The sequence below is a fragment of the Arachis hypogaea genome, chromosome 3, assembly GCF_003086295.3.
Source record: "Arachis hypogaea cultivar Tifrunner chromosome 3, arahy.Tifrunner.gnm2.J5K5, whole genome shotgun sequence".
Taxonomy (NCBI): Eukaryota; Viridiplantae; Streptophyta; class Magnoliopsida; order Fabales; family Fabaceae; genus Arachis; species Arachis hypogaea.
This window is the reverse complement of record NC_092038.1, coordinates 118,846,068-118,853,784: the sequence shown is the minus strand read 5'-3', so window position 1 is coordinate 118,853,784 and position 7,717 is coordinate 118,846,068. Positions and strand designations below refer to the sequence as shown.

Genomic DNA, 7,717 nt, shown 5'->3' with positions numbered 1-7,717 from the left:
ATGAGCGGATAATTTGTATACTTTTTGGCATTGTTTTTAGTATGTTTTTGGTATGATCTAGTTAGTTTTTAGTATATTTTTATTAGTTTTTAGTTAAAATTCACTTTTCTGGACTTTACTATGAGTTTGTGTGTTTTTCTGTGATTTCAGGTATTTTCTGGCTGAAATTGAGGGACCTGAGCAAAAATCTGATTTAGAGACCAAAAAGGACTGCAGATGCTGTTGGATTCTGACCTCCCTGCACTCGAAGTGGATTTTCTGGAGCTACAGAAGCCCAATTGGCGCGCTCTCAACGGCGTTGGAAAGTAGACATCCTGGGATTTCCAGCAATATATGATAGTCCATACTTTGCCCAAGATTTGATGGCCCAAACCGGCGTTCAAAGTCACCCTCAGGAATTCCAGCGTTAAACGCCGGAACTGGCACCAAAATGGGAGTTAAACGCCCAAACTGGCATAAAAGCTGGCGTTTAACTCCAAGAGGAGTCTCTACACGAAAATGCTTCATTGCTCAGCCCAAGCACACACCAAGTGGGCCCGGAAGTGGATTTTTATGTCTTTTACTCATCTCTGTACACCCTAGGCTACTAGTTTTCTATAAGTAGGACCTTTTACTATTGTATTAGAGAGTCTTTCAATCTTTGGATCTTTTGATCATGTTTTTATGATTGAACCCTCTTTGGGAGGCTGGCCATTCGGCCATGCCTAGACCTTGTTCTTATGTATTTTCAACGGTGGAGCTTCTACACACCATAGATTAAGGTGTGGAGCTCTGCTGTACCTCGAGTATTAATGCAATTACTATTGTTCTTCCATTCAATTCCGCTTGTTCTTGTTCTAAGATATCACTTGTTCTTCAACTTGATGAATGTGATGATCCGTGACACTCATCATCATTCTCACCCATGAACAAGGTGACTGACAACCACTTTTGTTCTACAAGCAATCAAGGCTCTAGTGAATATCTCTTGGATTCTTTAATCGGAATCTTCGTGGTATAGGCGAGAACTGATGGCAGCATTCAAGAGAATCCGGAAGGTCTAACCTTGTCTGTGGTATTCTGAGTAGGATTCAATGACTGAATGACTGTGACGTGCTTCAATCTCCTGAGGGCGGGGCGTTAGTGACAGACGCAAAAGAATCACTGGATTCTATTCCGGCCTGATTGAGAACCGACAGATGAATTCCGCTATGCTGTGACAGAGCATATGCAATCGCTTTCACTGAGAGGATGGGAGGTAGCCACTGACAACGGTGAAACCCTTGCTTAAGCTTGCCATGGAAAGGAGTAAGAAGGATTGGATGAAGACAGTAGGAAAGCAGAGAGACGGAAGGGAAGGCATCTTCATGCGCTTATCTGAAGTTCCTACCAATGAATTACATAAGTATCTCTATCTTTACCTTTGTGTTATTTTCGTTCATCACCATTATACATTTGAGTTTGCCTGACTAAGATTTACAAGATGACCATAGCTTGCTTCAATACTAACAATCTCCGTGGGATCGACCCTTACTCGCGTAAGGTTTATTACTTGGACGACCCAGTGCACTTGCTGGTTAGTTGTGCGAAGTTGTGTAATGCCATGGTACTGAGCTACCAAGTTTTTGGGGTTCATGACCGGGGATTATGAGAGTTGTGAAAAGTATTGTTCACAATTTCGCGCCACCATTAACTCAGAACAAAATGTTGACTCAGCAAGTCAACATGATTTCTCAAAGTCTGAATGGATGGCAAAATGCATCCAACAGTACTAAAGAGGCATCTTCTGAAGAAGAAGCCTATGATCCTGAGAACCCTACAATGGCAGAGGTAAATTACATGGGTGAATGGTGGACGAAATTGTGATCACATGTTCTTTGTACTTGTATGAATTTACTCTTATGGCACTGTTTATTTTCACAACTCCGTTCAACTAACCAGCAAGTGTACTGGGTCGTCCAAGTAATAAACCTTACGTGAGTAAGGGTCGAATCCACAGAGATTGTTGGTATGAAGCAAGCTATGGTCACCTTGTAAATCTCAGTTAGGCAGATTAAAGGGTAATTGTGATTATTGGAATAAATAATAAATAAGATGGAATAATAAAAGGGATAGAATACTTATGCAGATTCATTGGTGGGAATTTCAGATAAGCATATGGAGATGCTGTATGGCTCAAAGACGCCTGCTCTCCCACTGCTTCAACTCAATCCTTCTTACTCCTTTCCATGGCAAGCTGTATGTAGGGCATCACCGTTGTCAATGGCTACATCCCATCCTCTCAGTGAAAACGTTCCTATGCTCTGTCACAGCACGGCTAATCATCTGTCGGTTCTCAATCAGGTTGGAATTGAATCCCTTGATTCTTTTGCGCTTGTCATCATGCCCAGCCTTCAGGAGTTTGAAGCTCGTCACAGTCATTCAATCCCAGAATCCTACTCGGAATACCACAGACAAGGTTTAGACTTTCCGGATCCTCATGAATGCCACCATCTATCTAGCTTATACCACGAAGATTCTGTTGGGGAATCTAAGAGATATACATTCAAGCCTTGTTGCATGTAGAACGGAAGTGGTTGTCAATCACGTACGTTCTTGAGTGAGAATGATAATGAGGGTTATCTAACTCATCACATTCATCATGTTCTTGGGTACGAATGAATATCGTAGAATAAGAATAAAAGAGAATTGAATAAAAGACAATGGAATTGCATTAATACTTGAGGTACAGCAGAGCTCCACACCCTTAATCTATGGTGTGCAGAAACTCCACCGTTGAAAATACATAAGTAAAAGAGGTTCAGGCATGGCCGAATGGCCAGCCCCCATGTGGTCACAAGACCGAATGATCAAAGACTTAAAGTGGTCAAAGATGTCTAATACAATAGATAAATGTCCTATATATACTAGACTAGCTACTAGGGTTTACATGAGTAAGTAATTGATGCATAAATCCACTTCCGGGGCCCACTTGGTGTATGTTTGGGCTGAGCTTGATTAATCCACGAGCTGAGGCATTTCCTGGAGTTGAACTCTGAGTTATTACGTGTTTTGGGCGTTCAACTCCGGATCATGACGTTTTTCTGACGTTTAACTCCAGACAGCAGCATGAACTTGGCGTTCAATGCCAAGTTACGTCGTCATTCTTCGAATAAAGTATGGACTATTATATATTGCTGGAAAGCCCTAGATGTCTACTTTCCAACGCCGTTGAGAGCGCGCCAATTGGAGTTCTGTAGCTCCAGAAAATCCATTTCGAGTGCAGGGAGGTCAGATTCCAACAGCATCAGCAGTCCTTTTGTCAGCCTTTTTCAGAGTTTTGCTCAAATCCCTCAATTTCAGTCAGAATTTACCTGAAATCACAGAAAAACACACAAACTCATAGTAAAGTCCAGAAATGTGAATTTAACATAAAAACTAATGAAAACATCCCTAAAAGTAGCTTGAACTTACTAAAAACTATCTACAAACAATGCCAAAAAGCGTATAAATTATCCGCTCATCACAACACCAAACTTAAATTGTTGCTTGTCCCCAAGCAACTGAAAATCAAATAGGATAAAAGAAGAGAATATACTATAAATTCCAAAATATCAATGAATATTAATTTAATTACATGAGCGGGACTTGTAGCTTTTTGCTTCTGAACAGTTTTGGCATCTCACTTTTTCCTTTGAAGTTCAGAGTGATTGGCATCTCTTAGGAACTTAGAATTTCAGATAGTGTTATTGACTTTCCTAGTTAAGCATGTTGATTCTTGAACACAGCTACTTTATGAGTCTTGGCTGTGGCCCTAAGCACTTTGTCTTCCAGTATTACCACCAGATACACAAATGCCACAGACACATAACTGGGTGAACCTTTTCAGATTGTGACTCAGCTTTGCTAAAGTCCCCAGTTAGTGGTGTCCAGAGCTCTTAAGCACACTCTTTTGCTTTGGATCACGACTTTAACCAATCAGTCTCAAGCTTTTCACTTGGACCTTCATGACACAAGCACATGGTTAGGGACAGCTTGATTTAGCCGCTTAGGCCTGGATTCTATTTCCTTGGGCCCTCCTATCCATCAATGCTCAAAGCCTTGGATCCTTGCTATCCTTGCCTTTTGGTTTTAAGGGTTATTGGCTCTTTCTGCTTGCTTTTTTCTTTTTTTCTTTTTTTTTTGAATTTTTTTTTCACTGCTTTTTCTTGCTTCAAGAATCAATTTCATGATTTTTTTCAGATCCTCAATAACATTTCTCTTTGTTCATCATTCTTTCAAGAGCCAACAATTTTAACACTCATAAACAACAAGATCAAAAATATGCACTGTTTAAGCATTCATTCAGAAAACAAAAAGTATTGTCACCACATCAATATAATTAAATTAAATTCAAGGATGAATTCGAAATTTATGTTCTTCTTGTTCTTTTGAATTAAAACATTTTTCATTTAAGAGAGGTGAAGGATTCATGGAATTATTCATAATCTTTAAGGCATGGTTACATACTAATGATCATGAAGTAAAGACACAAAACATGGATAAACACAATATTAAAAACGAAAACAGAAAGAAATAAAGAACAAGGAATGAATCCACCTGAGTGAGGGTGGCGCCTTCTTGAAGGTCCAATGGTGCTTTTTGAGCTCCTCTATGTCTCTTCCTTGCTTCTGTTGAATGATTCCTAGTGATTTTGGTACTCCTATCCATAGTTGCTCCCAATAGTTGTGTGGAGGACCATTTATTCCCTGAGGTATCTCAGGGATCTCTTGATTTGCAGCCACATGTTATACCACTGAGCTATGATGGCTTATATTTTCCATCTCCCAAAACTCAGAGGTGGAAGCTTTTGTCTTCCCTTTGAGGTTTCTATGGCCTTAGGTGCCATTAATGGTAATGGAAAAGCAAAAAAGCTATGCTTTTACCACACCAAACTTAAAATATTGCTCGCCCTCGAGCAAGAAAAGAAAGAAGAGAAGAAGAAGAAGAAGATGGAGGTGAGTGAGGGGAGATGGATTCGGATATATGGGTGGGATTGGGTGGGAAAGAGAAGTTGGGGTGTATGGGGAAGAGTGGATAGATGTAGGTGGTGAATGAAAAACAGAAGGGATGACCATGAATGGAAAGAGAGAGGGCGAGGTAGGTGGGGATCCTGTGGGGTCCACAGATCCTGAGGTGATCCTGTGGAGTCCACAGATCCTGAGGTGAAAAGAAATACCATTCCTTCACCATATAGGCATGTAAAATGCCTTCATGTATCATTCTGGCGTTCAAACGCCCATTGGTGCATGTTCTGGGCGTTCAACACCCATGTAATGCATGTTTCTGGCGTTGAACGCCAGTTTCATGCTTGTTCCTGGCGTTCAGCGCCAGTTTGTCCTCTGTGTGCACCATCCTGGCGTTTAACGCCAGGTTGTTGCTTGTTTTGGGCGTTCAGCGCCAGAAAGATGCTCTGTTCTGGCGTTGAACGCCAACCAGATGCATCTTACTAGCGTTGAACGCCAGTCTGCGCTACCTCCAGGGTGAAAAATTTTTTCTTCTGTTTTTGACTCTGTTTTTAATTTTTTTTGATTTTTTTCGTGACTCCTCATGATCATGTACCTACTAAAACACAAAAATGACAAAGAAACAAAATAAAATAAAATTAGATAAATAAAATTGGGTTGCCTCCCAACAAGCGCTTCTTTAATGTCAATAGCTTGACAGTGGCTCTCATGGAGCCACAAGGTGATCAGGTCAATGTTAGTGTGGTGTCCCAACACCAAACTTAGAGTTTGGATATGGGGTCTTAACACCAAACTTAGAGTTTGGTTGTGGCCTCACAACACCAAACTTAGAGTTTGACTGTGTGGGCTCTTCTTGACTCTGAACTGAGAGAAGCTCTTCATGCTTACTCTCTTTTGTCACAGAGGGATGGCCATGTGCCTTAAACACAAGGTAGTCCCCATTCAATTGAAGGACTAACTCACCTCTGTTGACATCTATCACAGCTCCTGCTGTGGCTAGGAAAGGTCTTCCTAGGATGATGCATTCATCATCTTCCTTCCTAGTGTCTAGGATTATGAAATCAGCAGGGATGTAAAGGCCTTTAACCTTTACTATCACGTCCTCTACTATTCCATAAGTTTGTCTTACTGACTTGTCTGCCAATTGTAATGAGAACAAGGCAGGTTGTACCTCAATGATCCCAAGCTTCTCCATTACAGAGAGTGGCATAAGATTTATCCCTGACCCCAGATCACACAGAGCTTTTTCAAAGCTCATGGTGCCAATGGTGCAAGGTATTAAGAACTTGCCAGGATCTTGTTTCTTTTGAGGTAGAGTTTTCTGAATCCAATTATCCAGTTCACTAATGAGCAAGGGAGGTTCACTTTCCCAAGTCTCATTACCAAATAGCTTGGCATTCAGTTTCATGATAGCTCCTAAATATTGAGCAACTTGCTCTCCAGTCACATCTTCATCCTCTTCAGAGGATGAATATTCTTCAGAGCTCATGAATGGCAGAAGGAGATTTAATGGAATCTCTATGGTCTCTATGTGAGCCTCAGATTCCTCTGGATCCTTAATAGGAAACTCCTTCTTACTTGAGGGACGTCCCAGGAGGTCTTCCTCACTAGGATTTTCGTCCTCCTCCTCCCCTATGCATTCGGCCACTTTGATTAAATCAATGGCCTTGCACTCTCCTTTTGGGTTTTCTTCTGTATTGCTTGGGAGAGTACTGGGAGGAGTTTCAATAACTTTCTTACTCAGCTGGCCCACTTGTGCCTCCAGATTTCTAATGGAGGATCTTGTTTCATTCGTGAAACTAAAAGTGGCCTTTGACAGATCAGAGACTATATTTGCTAAATTAGAAGTATTTTGTTCAGAGTTCTCTGTCTGTTGCTGAGAAGATGATGGATATGGCTTACTATTGTTCAGCCTATTGCGTCCACCATTGTTAAAGCCTTGTTGAGGCTTTTGTTGATCCTTTCAGGAGAAATTTGGATGATTTCTCCATGATGGGTTATAGGTGTTTCCATATGGTTCACCCATGTAATTAACCTCTGCCATGGCAGGGTTCTCAGGATCATAAGCTTCTTCAGAAGCTACCTCTCTATTACTGTTGGATGCATGTTGCAATCCATTCAGATTTTGAGAGATTATGTTGACCTGTTGAGTCAACATTTTGTTCTGAGCCAATATGGCATTCAGAGCATCAATTTCAAGAACTCCTTTCTTCTGAGGTATCCCATTATTCACGGAATTCCTCTCAGAGGTGTACATGAACTGGTTGTTTGCAACCATGTCAATGAGTTCTTGAGCCTCTTCAGGCGTTTTCTTCAGGTGAATAGATCCACCTGCAGAATGGTCCAGTGACATTTTCGAAAATTCAGAGAGACCATAATAGAATATATCTAATAAGGTCCATTCTGAAAACATGTCAGATGGACATCTTTTGGTTAACTGCTTGTATCTTTCCCAAGCTTCATAGAGGGATTCACCATCTTTTTGTTTGAAGGTTTGAACATCCACTCTCAGCTTGCTCAACTTTTGAGGAGGAAAGAATTTATCCAAGAAGGCAGTGACCAGCTTATCCCAGGAGTCCAGGCTATCCTTAGGTTGCGAATCCAACCATATTCTAGCTCTGTCTCTTACAGCAAAAGGGAAAAGCATGAGTCTGTAGACTTCAGGATCAACTCCATTCGTCTTTACAGTCTCACAGATCTGCAAGAACTCAGTTAAAAACTGATAGGGATCTTCAGATGGAAGTCCATAAAAC

At 41.0% G+C, this 7,717-nt stretch overlaps 1 non-coding gene across 1 annotated transcript; it reads left to right on the top strand.

Moving 5' to 3' along the window:
* The first annotated feature begins 7,375 nt into the window (after positions 1-7,375).
* On the top strand, positions 7,376-7,479 carry LOC112794032 (small nucleolar RNA R71). The gene has a single exon (XR_003198714.1). It is a non-coding gene; the product is annotated as a small nucleolar RNA R71 (small nucleolar RNA).
* Positions 7,480-7,717: the final 238 nt, after the last annotated feature.